The sequence below is a fragment of the Lissotriton helveticus genome, chromosome 8 (assembly GCF_964261635.1).
Source record: "Lissotriton helveticus chromosome 8, aLisHel1.1, whole genome shotgun sequence".
NCBI classification, from domain to species: Eukaryota; Metazoa; Chordata; class Amphibia; order Caudata; family Salamandridae; genus Lissotriton; species Lissotriton helveticus.
The window spans coordinates 243010937-243026502 of record NC_136069.1 but is presented as its reverse complement, the minus strand read 5'-3'; the positions used below and the strand labels follow the sequence as shown (position 1 = coordinate 243026502).

General features: G+C 45.4%; 1 protein-coding gene across 1 annotated transcript in view; it reads right to left on the bottom strand.

Moving 5' to 3' along the window:
• CNTN5 (contactin 5) overlaps positions 1-15566 on the bottom strand; it is a 2147338-nt gene that overhangs the window by 1918203 nt on the left and 213569 nt on the right. The window lies entirely within an intron of this gene.

Genomic DNA, 15566 nt, shown 5'->3' with positions numbered 1-15566 from the left:
ATAACTTCCATGTAACCTTTGTCTTTTTTCCAGTTAATTTCCGTTGTATTATTGTTATTTCCCAACTATATTGTCCCTGCAACCTGCATGAGTGGTTCTGTGAGTGTATAAGTGGGTGTGTGAGTAGATGTGGTAGTGGCTGTGTGAGTGGTTTTGAGGGTGTGTGAGTGGCTGTATGGGTTTGTGAGTGGTTGTGTGGGTGTGTGAATGCTGTGTGGGTCTATGAATAGGTGTGTGAGTGATTTGAGAGTCTTTGAGTGGGTGTCTGAGTGGTAGAGTAGGTATGTAAGTGGATGTGTGAGGGTGTGATTAAGTGTGTGAGTAGGTGTGTAAATCTGTGAATGAGGGTTTTTTATTTTTTTTATTGGAGTCTGTATCTCCGGATCCGCCTGAATCCACCCAAATCGAGGATATCCCCGCTGATCCATGTGTGGTAAAAAAAATAAAAAAAGGTTTTTGGACAATTTCTTGCCCATGAGGGGTCCCTCACATACCCCACCATTAATCCCAAGGGAACAGTGTTCCTCTAACCTGACCCCTTCTATCATTGTTTAACTTTATTTTCTCCACTGGGAACCGAGTCCCGATGAACAAAATGTCAGCTCCAAATTTCCTCTCAGGTTGCGACCAGCAAATCATGGCATTACTGTTGGCACATGGATTCATTAATCCAAAGGAGTCCAAGAAGGATTAGCTTCCTAGATATAAAAATGTGAATTTCAGTTAATATCTCGAAAACTACTGAATGGAATTACTAACTAGTAAGTTTATTCATGCATAATAAATTAAAACTATTACCTGTCCATAAAAACATACACAAATATTACCATAATACAGTATAGCAACTGAAACACTATGGTGAAAAAATACAATAAGTTAGTGCACAATATCGCATTTAACTTTGAACAATTAAAACTTCACAAAAAAATTATATAGACAGTGAAAGATATAAAACTATTGCTCTTGCACAGAGGGAGCTGCATTTTTACCAGTTCCCTGTGTGCAATAGCAATGCTGGCTCCCGCAGGAGGCAGGGAGCGGGCTGGAATAGGGGGGGCCTTGAAGCTAGCCCGCGGTCCCCATACTGCACGTTTGGTGCCCTGGATGATCTCCAGGGCACCCAGGAGACATAACCGGGCCCCAGGGGATGGACTTCCCAAGGCTAAATTTGGCCAAGGGAGGGCGACCACATGCCCCCCTCCCCTATTGCCTTATGGCCAGGCCCTGGGGGAATGGGGTTCCTCTGACTAAAATCAGCCTTGGAGGAGGGGTGTGCAGTCCCTCTCCCCAATTCAATTTATGTCAGGCCACAGGCGATGGAGTCCCTGGGGCTGAATCGGCCTGGGAAGGGGAGATGCCTTGCCCCTTTCCCCATTTAATCAAGGCTGAGCCCTGGAAATGAGGCCCCAGCGTCAAAATTGGCCCGGGGAGGGAGACCACATGGTCACCCTCCCCAGTGCAGGGAAGGAAAAAAAAGAGGACAGGAAAAAGAGCAGAAAAGGCAAAAGAGAGGGCAGAATATCCAGCAGAAAAGACAAAACAGAACACAGAATTAAGAGCAGGAGAGGCAAAACTGAGCAGAAGAGGGCAAAACAGAGAGCACTTAGCTGCACCCTTACACACCCAATCACAGACCCACTGAGACACTCCTGCACCCACTCACAGACTCACTGCGACACTCATACATCCACTCACAAAGCCACTTAAAGAGACCTATGCACCTACTCAGACACTCATGCACCCACTTTCAGACCTACTTAGACACTCACACACACACTCATAGACCCACATAGACTCACACACTCATTCACAGACCCACTCAGAGGCTCATGCACCCACTCACAGACCCACTCAGAGATTACTGTACACACTCACAGACAAACACACCCACTCACTAACTCACTCGGAGACTCTCGCACCCACTCACATACCCCTTGGGAAACTCATGCACTCACTCACAGCCTGACTCACGCTTATGGAGGCACATGCAAACCCGCTTAGACACTCATGCACCCACTTAGACCGCCACTCAGAAACACACACACCCTCTTACAGACCCAGGAACTCATGCGCCCACTCATACATTAATTGACACACTTATGCAGCCACTCCCAGACCCACACAGAAAATTGCACACTCACTCACAGATCTACTGAGACACTCATGCTCTCACTGGCTATAGTTAGGACATAAAAATTAAAAGAAAAATGTAGACTTCGCTTAAAAGTTTACAGGGATGTTACGGTTAGGAAACAGAATTTAAGAAACCTTATAAATCCACTGAACAAAACAAATGGTTCAGGGACATTCTAGTTAGGCTCAGATTTCACTCATCCAAAACCACAGGAATTCAGCAGTTCTATATACCTGCGCTAACTATTACTTATGCCCCACAATGCACTGCTTATGACCTCACATATTACATCACTCATGACATGGTCAGTGACATCACTGACGACATCTAAAATGACATCACTGATGACATCTGAAGAACCACTCAAACACCCACTCATATCCCTATACAACCTCTTATTCACCCACTCACCCACCCATACAGCTACTCATACAACCAGTAACTCACCCATACAGTCATTCACACATGCACATGCTCACCCATATAGTTACTCACACACACTCTTATTGTAATATACAGCCACTCAGCCACCCACCCAATCTATCAACACAGCCAATACCCTTACAGCCAATAACATACACAGTCCCTCACTCATACAGTCATTCAGACACACACTCACTCACCCATACAATCACTCACACCCCCACACAGTCACTCACTCACCCATTTATTATGTTATGTTAAACAAAATTAATATAGCGCAGGGAATCACCCGAGCAGGGTAATCTAGGCACTGAAGCGCAATCCCAGAGGAGAGATGAAAAGAAATATGGCTAAAAGAGGTATGTTTTAAGTAGCTTTTTGAAACAGACAAAATCAGAGTGGACGCAAATATGAAACAGAAGCCTGTTCCAATGAAAACGGCCCAGGTATGAGAATGTCTTTCTGTACGAATATGGCGTGAGCAGAAAAATAATTTATCCTTGGAACTCAAATTTCAGGTGGGCTGAACGATTGAGAGCTAGTTTTGAAGATATGCAGGCCCTTTACCTGAGAGAGATCTATGTACCAGGCACAGAAGCTTGAAAATTACTTGTTCCTATTAGGAAGCCAGTGCAGTGGTCTAAAAGTAAGTTCAGAAGAGGTGGAAGCTTGAGGACAAGACATCCACTGACACACCGAGTTACTCCCTCATACAGCCACTCACACAGCCCTTAAGTCACCCATACAGCCACTCTCACAGCCATACACACACTTAGACACCTACTCACACACAGATACAACCAGTCACACAGCTATTCACATAATCTATGTTAAAAAATGTTTATCAATCATTAGGTTAGTATGTATGTTTAACACTCAACCCTTTAGAAAAACTCACAATCACTGGATGATGTCATCAGTGCTGTGATTTGAGATGTAATCAGTGATGTCACTGACCAAGTCACAAGTGATGTAGTATGTGTAGAAATGCATTGCTAAGGCGTAAGTTACAATTCGCTCAGGTAACTGTAACTGCTGAATTGCTATGGTTTTGTACGAGTGATATCTGAGCCCAACTTCCCTTGCAACCTTTGGTTTTTTTTGGTGACTATCTATACTCATAATTAGGTCCTAGGTCTTCAGGTAGTCTCCCACGTTTAGGTGTAGAGCAGCTCCTGTATAGAGCACCCTGCAACACCAATGACACACTAAATCTGCTCACCTCAAATGTCTGTTTTTCTAGCCATATTTATAAGCATAGGATTAGCACAGTGCCATCCATGCCAAACTGTAAAGTGACAAAAATCTTTTACCACTCCAGGCACAGTAGTACAGTTTTGGATTGGTAAAATACCATCCAAGCGAACCTAGAATGAATAAAAGCAACCCCTGATACGTGATTCACTATCATTATAGCTCTTCAGAGAGGTATAGCTTTGTCCAGACACAAGAAAGCACCCAATACAAGTTAAAACAATACACTGTCAGGGTTAAGAACATGTTCAATATGTCTACACAACTACGTTGCATTAGCAGGACATGCGTTTTCTAAATACTTACACCCATTAGCTGGACCCAAATTGTACACAATTAAGTGGGAACATAATATAGTTGTTATCCGCCTCATTTTAAACTATGAAACAAGCAAGCACACTTATTGGATGATGTCATCAGTGATGTCACACAATGTCATTTGAGATGTCATGAGTGATGTCATAAATAATGTCATAGAACATGTCATGAGTGATGTCATATGTGAGGTCATAAGCAGTGCATGGCTAGAGTGCAAGTTATAGTTAGCGTTGCTAACTATAACTGGTGAATTTTTTTTTTTTTGTTCAAAACATTACTTTTCACACTGACAAATTCAACTAACTGTAACATTACTTTAACCTTTGTTTCCTTCAGTTTTTAAAAAAAGTAAATTAATTCTTTTTGTGAGTGTATGTATGGTAGAATGACATTGAAATATATGTTGTGTTCTGACATCATTTTAGTAAAAGATTTTTGTTTATTGTAACCAAACAGAATATTGTTCACAGTTTGAAAAATGTGTGTGGGTATTTAACAAATATTCAATATAAATTGTTTATTTGCTCAGTTCTTCTAACTCTGATATAAAGACATGTCACCAGCAATCTTTTTTTGAGGTGTCATTACTCTCACAATGATGCGTGTGCATTCTAGGTTGTAGAGAGGAACTAGCTTCTCCTTTCAGACCTCTCTCGAAGATGACAGGTGTGCATAGTAGGGTGTTGGGAAGGAGTGCCCTCTCCTTTCAGACCTCTCTCTCAGATGACGGGTGTGCATACTAGGGTGTGGTAAGGGAGTGCCCTTTCCTTTTAGACCTCGCCCAGATGACTGGTGTGAGCAGTAGGGTGTGTGGAGGGACTGGTCTCTCTGCTATGACCTCTTTCTGTAATGATGGATGGGCATAGTAGGGTGTGGAGAGTGACTGATCTCTTCTTTCAGACCTCTCTCCCAGAAAACGGGTGTGTGTAGTAGTAGTGTGGGGAGGGACTGCCCTATCCTGTTGAACCTCTCTCTCAGATGATGGAAGTGCATAGTAGGGTGGGTGAAGGGACTGCCGTCTCTTCTCAGACCTCGCTCTGTATCGATAGGTGTGCATAGCAGGGTGTGGGGAGGGATTGGGCTCTCCTTTCAGACCTCTCTCTCAGATGACGGGTATGCATAGTAAGCTATGGAGAGGGACTGCCCTCTCCGGTTAGACCTCCCTCTCTCTCTCAGATGACGGTATGTGTGATAAGGTGTGTAGGTGAACTGGCCTCTCCTTTCAGAACTCTCTCACAAATGATGGGTGGAAATAGTAGGGTGTGGGGAAGGAGTGCCCACTCCTTTTAGAACTCTCTCTCAGATGATGGGTTTGTGTAGTAGGGTATTTGGATGAGCCTTGTCTCTACCATCTCCGGAAGAGGTTTAAGCCACATTGCCAAGTCAGATCCTTGAGATCGAAAAATTTGAAGCTTTTTCAGCCACCTTGTATTCACAAGGCTAGAAAGAGATGGTAGATCCTTGGTCTTCCTTATCTTCCCCATCATTTGGGCTGTTGCCCTTCGGGACCTATTTATAGAAAAAAATCTTAAAACCTTGTTGTTTGATTCTTGCTTATAGGGCACCTTACTTATTGACTTTAACCTCTTGCTTTCCTATGTGCCGCTAGCGCCGGAACGCCTCTTTGGAGACAGCTTTGCACTTCATATATTTCTTGTGATGCATTGTATGTGGATGTCCTCCTCGATAAAAAAAAAATCTTGCTAATTGGCGGGGAACTGTGGTGCTATTCCAATAGTTCCTTTTCTGCTTCACTAGCCAACCCTCTTTCCTCTTTAGACCAAGTCAAGAACCTTGAGAGTCCGGTTGCACAAAAAACTTTCATTCAAGAATCAGATTCAGAAGCAAGGGACATCTGGTCTATTGACAGTACAAGCCTTTAAAAATATTCTACAATGTCTCCACTCTAATAAACATGCTTAGGTGTTCGACACCCATGTAGTGTCCTCATTTTAAAAATTCAATGCCTTGTACCGTGAGCTGCTGGATACTCAGATCAACACGTTGCTAAATATCCAAAATGTGGTAGTGCAGTTGGCCAATGATCTTGGCAAGTTTGATCACATATTATTTGCTTGTTTTTCACTGCAACGGCTCCATGCCCAACAGTGGCTTCATCTTAAGGTGCTACGTTTAAGTACATAAGGTATAGATTAGCAAAGATCCCACGCTGCTCTCTGGCCAATGTATGTCTCACATACCCTCCAGATCTCTGTAGATGGATTTGTGCACCTGTCACGTTCGCGGCCTTTGCCGTTCCCGGCTACAACACATACAGAAAGCCGGGATACTCACTTCCGGACAGAAGTCGAGACCTGTCCAGTCTTTTGCTGCTGACCTTCCACACCGAAGCACTTCCGGGGGAAACGCTTAAATATCGCGTTTCCCGCTGGCTCAGTGCTTCGGGTTTCTTCCTGCTTCCGGATACGCTGTTTGTCCTCGGAGCCCGGAGACGTATCGTGGAAGCTGCAGACCCTCGCCGTGCAGGAGCGCACTCTGGTTTTCTTCTTCGCCGCGCTGGAGCGCTGTTCTGGGGTTTTAGACATTTTGATCTTCTTACCTTCGCCGCGCAGGACCGCGGAGGTAAGTCTTGTGGGGCACCCGACAGCACCATGGGTGGGCACATTGTGCAGATCTCTATTTCAGAACGAGAAACACCAGGCCTGGTGCATGTAGGAAGACATGGCTTAAGAGTAGGGCATGTTGAACAAGATCCATCTAGTGATGTCTCTCTTGCGGGGAATTAAGGAATAATGACAGAGGCCCAGTAGATTTTTCCAATGTATGCTTGCTTGCTCAGGACAATAAGAAATGCATCCTCTGCAGTAAAACAAGAGAGGGGAAGGTATATGGCGAATAAACCAGTAGCCCCTAAAAATGAATCCAGTACGTCCTACTCATTGCATTGAAAAACATCCAGGACCTTTGTCATCTATATTTTTTTTAGATATTTCAATTGAAAGTTTTGAGAAAGTTTACTTACGCTGAACATATGCTGTATCAAGATCACTCAACACATACACTTAAACATATATCATCAGCAAACTATGATAACGATACACGATTATACCGATCACTCTGAATATTCTCTAGTTCTAGATAAGGAATTCTTATTGCTTATAGATTTGCACTGGTTGCGAAATGGAGTGAATACATATCGCTGCCTCTGTGATAGCAAACGAAGCACACAGGAACTGACCAAAATTAAAGTTTTGCTCCATTGCAAAGAACGTGGAGCTAATTTTACTCTCGCAGACTTCTGTGTTCACATGATATGAAATCAAGTAAATAACTGTTTCTCTTCCTTTGAAATACGAACGTTAGGAATTATTTAAAGCAGGATCAGTTTCTTTCGTTTTTTGTTAAAAAAGCGTTTGAGTGGAGCAATCCCATATTACGCAAACATAACAAACAGTGCAGAACAGAGTGTTCTGCTTGGATGCACCAGTGTAAGAGTATGTATATGGGGCTGTATGACGGGATTTTGTTATGGTAAATACGTTCTAAGGGAGGTTTGGTTCATATGGCAATAGAAAATTGCAAATTGGCTAAACGACATTTCAATACCAAATGTGTTTGCCTATTGTAATTCCAACATTGCAAGTCCTTGTGAATCGTAGGTGAACGGAGAGAAGTAAGGTGATGCTACTTTCTGTTCCCACTACTTACAAGATAATGCATCTTTGGTTTGTTATTCAGTGCAGTAAACAAATACTGTGCCAGAGCTCTCGACAAGAGGCCACTGCACCTTACACCACATATTGCCCCTGCTACGCCCCCAATGATAGTTATGTTATGTTAAAAGCATTTATTAAGCGCGCGTACACCAAAGGTTTCTTGGCGCTCAAGTGAGGATCACAGCAGTGGCAGGGAGACCGCTTATTCGGCATATGCTTGAATGAACAACCACGTCTTTAGCTGTTTCCTGAACTGGGCAAGGGAAGTCAAAGACCTTATCTCCGCCGGGAGAGAATTCCAAAATTGCAGAGCAAGGACAGAAAACCTTAATCCGCCATACTTCTTCCGTTTGTCTGAAGAAATTTCCAGCAAATTCAAGTGCGAGGATCTAAGGTTTCGAGAGGGAATGTAACCGTGTAAGCGGGCAGAGATAAAAGCCGGACTGTTGCTATGTAGTGCTTTAAAAATGGTGCAACCCATCTTAAAGGCACAACGCTTACTCACAGGAAGCCAGTGAAGGCTTTTCATTAATGGGCTGACGTGATGCCATTTAGGATGATGAAAGATCAGCCTAGCCGCCTGGTTCTGAACTAGTTGGAGGCGCCTCAGTTGATATGGCGGAATGCCAACATACAATGAATTGGCATAATACAGGCGAGAGATCACTAGGGCTAGAGTGACCAACACAACTACTATCACACTCTTACAAGTGTGACAATTCAGACTTTTTCAGACACCTAAACACTATAAAAAAAATGGCTTAGGTGGCAGGCAATGGTCATTTTTAATGTATATTAAATTAATAATTAACTGTTGTTTCGGTCATCTCTAAATTAACCAGACAGCGCCACCTTGTGGCAGACTGTCACAAGCACCGGTGTTGATAATTAAGTGCTGGTGCCCGTGCACTGGAAACCCTTTGCTCAAATTAAGCACTATTGTTTCAATGCTGGCCCACTTCATAAGCCAATGAAGTCCCGGAGGTATACTGTCCTTCACAGGCCTCCTCAACAAGGCTGGACTGGACGTTGTGGGAACCGGGCAATACCCCGGTGCGCCGCATGGGTGGGGGCTGGTTTGGGGCCCCTGGGGGCCGTTTTTGTTACAGGGCAATTTGTGCAGCACAATCGGCCCTGTAACAAAATCGGCCTAAAACCAGCCCTGGCAAAGAGCTCGGCGGCACCCACAACCCTGGGGGGGGGGGGGGTAACGGCCGATCACTTTGCCAGGGCCGGTTTTGGTTCCCAGTCCGGCCCTGCTCCTCAATCCCTGCATTTGCAAGGAGTCAATGACCACATCTCAGGTTACAAATATTAAGGATGCTGGCTTCCTATGACTTAAGGTGCCATCCTTCCTATATTTTCTGACTGGCAGATCCAGCAGAGCACAGATACCCTGCCTGTCCATAGCTTAGATACTGCAAAACACACAACAAAAACACTACCACCTATCATGCTGATGTGATGTGATGTGATGTAAGGGGGATTTGTAGAGCGCTGCTTTTGAGCCGTGGGTCATCCAGGCACTGATGCATCTTATTTTTGGTTGCTAGAGCTTTGGCCTATATAGAATCTGGCTATTTTACCGACCAGACACGACTCTTTCAACGTCCACAACACCACCCAGATTTGAGCAGAAAAAGTAATTTGTCTTCAGGATTAAGGCGAAAAAATATTACGCATTTAAAAAATGGGGACAGCTCTTTTGTACAACATTTGCCACAGCAGGGTGCCCAGCAAGAGCGTGAACAATGGCAGTGCTCACAATGCAAGCTTCATCACAATGCGCGCGGAGTCTGCTGACTGAGTTTGTTCCCAGGGTGCATCGCAAGGCTGTCGTGTATGCAAGAATCCCCCTTCCTTTTTGATTTCTTACCTTAGCAGATCACCCTACTCAATAATTATCACATTAGGGGGACAAGCTATCATGGAATGGTAATTTAGAGACACATTTGTGCATAGCATGTCAAAAGATTTTCTTTAATTTTCTTATTACTATTCCACACTGTTCAGTGGGGCTTTTTGTGAATATCTCGTTCATACATATTACGGGCTCAGCGTGCGGCTAATGGGGTGGATAATACCAAAAAACAGCATTATCAGCCAAGAAGAGGCAAAGCATTCACAGCACGTTGCACAGACTGACAGGTTATAATTGATGTGGTTGATCAGAAAAAAATATTCTTTTCAGTCAAGCCACCCATCACGTTTGTCATAAGTGCCCACGCGCACACACCGCACAGATATTTAAAGCTACGGAATACCCAGGGAATGGGTGTACTTGAGGAGTGGAAATTTGTCAAAGGACTTGTTCTCGCCTGAAAAAGTCATTTATCGAGAGAGGTACAGTCAATTTACAAATGCAGGAAAGAACATTGGCGGTGTTTAATTTGAGCCGGTGGTTGGAAGTGGGGCACACCGGCACGCACGTTTGGAGACTTGGACTTAGTTTTCATCATTGCTGGGGCGGCTCCTCCACAGAAGAGTGTCGCGTAACTGCATTTCAGCACAGTAAGAAAGGAATAATAAAATGATAGCGCAATGTTATTATTATTTTATTTTTCTGTGCTGGGGCAGTTTTGTGGGGCGGGACTAGGCTGCGCAGGGCGGAGGAGTAGTGGCACCCTCCTCAGTGTGCATGAATGTTTGGCCGACCCTCTGGGTCCAGCCAAACATTCATGCGCACTTTGCATGTTCTCCACCCAGGCTGCATTACAGCCTGGTTGGAGAACATGGCCAGGCTCCCATTCCCCATATGATCACTCAATCAAGACTAATCACAATGCTGCATTGCAGGGTTGTGATTAGCTTAAGGGAGCCTTTCCTGCTTCCTGTTCTAACAGAATCCTGGAAGAGAGGATGGAAGAGTGGCAGAGGCTGGCAAGTTGGCAGGTAAGTGATTTTTAAAATTAGTTGTTTCTCCCTCTACCCCCTCCGCCCACTACTGCTTCACGGGAGCAGTCGTGACTGCATCACTGGACGTTGACTTACAGCAACAAAGAGGAAGGCATAATCTGGGAAAAGAAAGAGAAAAATAAAAAAACTGTGACAAAGTGGGAAAGCAGGTATGAAAAAGAACCTGAACGAGTGTGATAAAGGGGCAGGGTGCGTATGGTGGTGGATGAAAAAGGGGTTAGGTGTAATCAGTGTTTAATTTGTAAAAAAAAAAAAGAAGTGCCAGAGCTCTCGTCAGGAGACCTCTGCAGATTGCAACACCCATTGCTCCTGCCAGCGACAGTACTACGCAATTACTAACCATCACATTCCTTCAAGTGCGACAATTCAGACTATAGCAGGCCCTCAACGCTATAAGAATAGCTTGGGAGGCAGGTATTAGTCGTTTTTAATGTATATTAAATTAATGATCAACTGTTTTTCTGCTAATTTACAAATTACTCAAACAGCATCACCAGTGCTGGTGTGAACAATTAAGACCTGGTGATGAGAACCATAAACCACCGGCACAAATGAAGCTCTGAGTGGAATCAAGACTAGGCTGCCTTGGTATTGGGCAACCCAACATTCGGCAGTGCCAGTGGAAGGCTTCTGAAAAAAACGTTGGGGACCAGCACTTATACTTTTACAAACCAAACACCGAACACATATAAACTGTTATGTAATGTAGTTTACACTGATGTATGGTCAGAGCTCATGAGTGCTTTGGGTATTCACCTACAATTCCACCCAACGCATGTGAACTTAAGAATTGGTTTAATGTAATGATGCTCATGTATCGTACTCTCGATAATGCCTTTTTTTGCAACCCTCGGAATGCACACTATATGTACAGCAAGCCATAATTAAGCGTAGGGACATATTGATTTTTCATATCGGGAAAGGGAGAGGGGGGAGAGAGAGAGAGAGAGAGAGAGAGAGAGAGAGAGAGAGAGATAGACAGACACACACACACCATGGTTTTAATGTGACCTATGAATGAGCCAAAAACCGCATAGCATAGCATTCACAGAAAGTTATCACGGAGAAGCACAAAAACAAAAAAAATGAATATTATGAGTAATGATAAAATTCCACATTGGTAAAGAGCAAACTTATCACCCCTAAGGTATGCCGGCGCTGGGGGGCCGTCTGGAAGATTAACTGGTTCCATGCTGATGACGGAACCGCTCCGTCATCAGCTGCGGTGCCGCTGTGCTGATAACGGAGCGGTTCCGTCATGGCCCACTCGCCGCGCCTGCGCGGTGCGGATTCCGCGCCTGCGCTGGGCGTTCTATTGAGCGGGCGGGGCCATGACGGAACCGCTCCGTCATCAGCACAGCTCAACCGAGGCTGGTGACGGAGCGGTTCAGTCACCAGCATGCGCCCGCCACGCGGTCCCCCAACCCCCCGGCCCCCTTAGCGCTGCGGCGGAATAGCCGCCGCAGCGATGTGGTTAAGTGAGATATTGCCCAGAGTTACATGATGCTGAGATGTCGCTGGGATCGAACGGTGAACCCCTTGCTCTGGAGTCAGCCGCTCTGGCTACTGCGCCACACTTCTCTCCTTGAGAGTAACTTTTGGCTTAAATTTGAAATTGGCAGTGCTGTGTAAAAATGACATTACAATTTATAAATGTGTTCATCTACGGCAGTATCAACATTGCATGTGCTTGTGAATCACTAGTGAAAGAAGACTTTTAAGTAATGTCCTTATTACTTACAGGGAATGCATCTATGGTCTGTGACTGCATCAGTGGTTTCAATTCATTGGATGACTGCCAGTTGTAAATAGCCATTTGTAAAGTGAAAAGATTCACTGAGAGACAGCTTACACTCAGAGAGGGAAACTGCTTACATCGGTGAATCAGTTTCCCTATGCCTCTTTCACAAGGAACAATGTTTTTTTTACATTATAAACCTGACTCTCTAAGGAATGAGAGTTGCCTTGCTGACATACTGTGTAAGAAAATGCAGCGATAGAAGTATACAGTCTTTTTTGCAGGTTGTCATCCCTGACTTTGCAAGGATTCAGAAATTAAATCCCAACTCACAAATATTAATGTGGCAGAATTCATGCAATTACTTGAGGCCACTTCCCTTATGATTTTTCGGACTGCAACATCCTACCAAGCAATATAGCTAAAACATAATTTAAAAAGTCAAACCAAGGTTGAAAATGAAGTCAGAATGTAATTGCTCATTGCAACAAACTTGAAGAAAATTATATTATTAAGTCAAATGTTATGAAATTCTGCTAAGGATTCGAAGAGAAACAAAGAAAACACCGTCGTCATACAATGTCAAATATTTTGCTAAGTATATATGTTCAATAAAATGATAAAGTTCCCTTTACAACATTCAGTTGGACTAAGGGATTCACATTAAGCCAACTTACAAGTATATACGTCCAGACCAACTTATTGTGGAGCTTGGTTTCAATGTGCATGATGGTTTTTGCTGGCTTCTGCACCGAACATCCTTCGGCATCCGTCGGCAGCCCTTGGCAGTGCATGGTTGACCCGAATACCAGTGGCAGCTAAGGGGAGCATTGGAGCCCCACAATGTGGCCCCACAAAGGGGATTTGTACTGTTTGCTGGGAGGCCAGCAATGACCCAAAATGGCAGCCGTGAGGCTCCAGCACTGAGGAGTTGGGCCCAGACTGGCTGGGAGAATGAGGCGGGTATTGAGTGAGGAGCCTGGCGGCAGAGATACACACCTCCTCCCCCACTCCCCTGACCCTTCCACTGGGGGATATTGGGTCCCAAATGACTGAACAGCCGCGGCCTCGTGGCGGAGAGTGTGCCATCAACCACCAGGGCCACATCGGTGTGGACAAACCTAGGACACGCGGTTACACATGACAGGTGATCAGGGGGGGGAACTTTACTGCCGTTGCTTACACAATCAGGTGAACGGTTTTTCAGCAGGGGAGGCAGTGGAGTGTGCTGGTGACCTTACCCCCCTCCCTGGTAAACTGAAGACCCGGGAGAGTACCCCTTTTTCCTTTGCCTTCCAGTGAGGGTGGCTGTGTGCGAATGGTTACCCCCTGGCACTACCAAGACAGCGGCTGCTCATGACGCCCACCCCACGCGGATTCGGAGTGCTCGACCTCCTGACGGCCTTGCGGGGTCCTCTGGGCCCGGGGCTGCCATAATAGTGAAAGGTACACTGGCCTTCTATGTTCATGTTACAAGGGATCTTCCTCATTGCCCTGTTGCCAGTAGCATGAAAGTTGGAATCCAGAGGACAGAGGCAGCTGTTCATGCCGCCCACCCTTTCCGGTGAACTAATGCTTGGTGGACCGCTTCACCGTATGCTGTCTTACGAAAGTGGTTTCGACGTCGACCAACATGGTGAGGCTGCCACCCAAGCAAGGGAACATGGACAAATAAGCCAGTCCTTAGCGTTGCATATGCAGTGTGTGATACTGCGGGGCCCGCCGAGGACGCGGTCGAAATAGACCTGGACACCCCCCATCCAGGGATAGAAGTAATCAAACAGGAGATTGAGTCATCGTGCCATACACTGGAGACTCACATCAGGGAGGTGTGGGCTGACATGGCCCTACTTTGGCATAACCTTAAAAAGACTATGGAATGGTTGACCAAGGAGGAAACGCAGATCACAATACTAGAGGGTACAGTTCAGGACCTGGCCCAGACTATTCTGGTCCCACTCAAGGCAGATGGCGGCCCATATGAAGGATGCCGATTTCTTTGGCTTCTTGGGGTGAAGGGTCTACAGCTGGATAGGTTCTGTAGAAGTGGCTGCGGCCCTTCCTACTGACTGACCAGATGTCCCAATGCTTTCCATTGGAGAGGACTCAGAGGGTCCTGGAGCAGATACCACCGCCCGGGATGCTCTGCGCCCAGCGATAGCATGATTTCTGAACTATAGGTCAGAGACCTTGTGCTTCAGTCTGTCAGAGACTTGGGTGAGATCAAATACGAATCTGCACAAATGTTGATATTCCTGGATTTTACAAAACTGGTTCAACAACGGCAAGAAACTTTTAGTCAGTGAAACAGAAGCTGAGGGCCTTAAGTATTAAGTACATGATGCTTTACCCAGGAAAAACAAAGTGCTTTTGCAGGGTAGGGCTTATTTCTTTGACCCTCTGCAGCAGGCCTGGGAATGGCTGGAGGAACGCTGACTGAGGGGGGCAGTGACCAAACAGAATGATGCTGCTGGAGGGCTCCCAGAGTAGGCAAGACGATGGCTGGGTGCGCCGGACAAGGAGGGGGAGCTGAAGCTGGATGGCCATGGATGGACAGCGAAGGAAACCTGCTTCCTGAGGAGGATCTTCGGTGGTCCACTCCTCGGACACTGACATGGGGGGGGGGGGGGGGGGTCAACGCTGCCTCACAGGCTTCAAACCCACAGAGAATCCTCAGACACCAATGATTGAACAGTGCCCTAACGTGATATTCTGTTTACAGTGCAATGTGTGTAAGTGAATGCGGGGGCGGGGGAGAGAACACTTGTTCTTAGTTACGTATGAAGCTAGCATGGTGGGTTGGTAAATGTGGTGTGGTGGGCGACAGACATTTCCCGAGTTGGGGCTGTGGGTAGTTTTAGTGCCAGACCAACCTACTGATGGATAAAGATTTGTTATCCAGCCATACAAATGCATAGCCCTTCAGATGTAGAAGTTATTTTTCTTCACCCTCTGACTACCACATTACAACACATGACAGGGGTCAGACATCAAAAGTCGATTTAACACGAGGGCCACATTTGAATGGAACCTTTGGGGAAGAGGTAATAGGATTGAAAAAACATCTGGGTTTCAAATCAAGCCCAAAATCCAACTTTAATTCCCT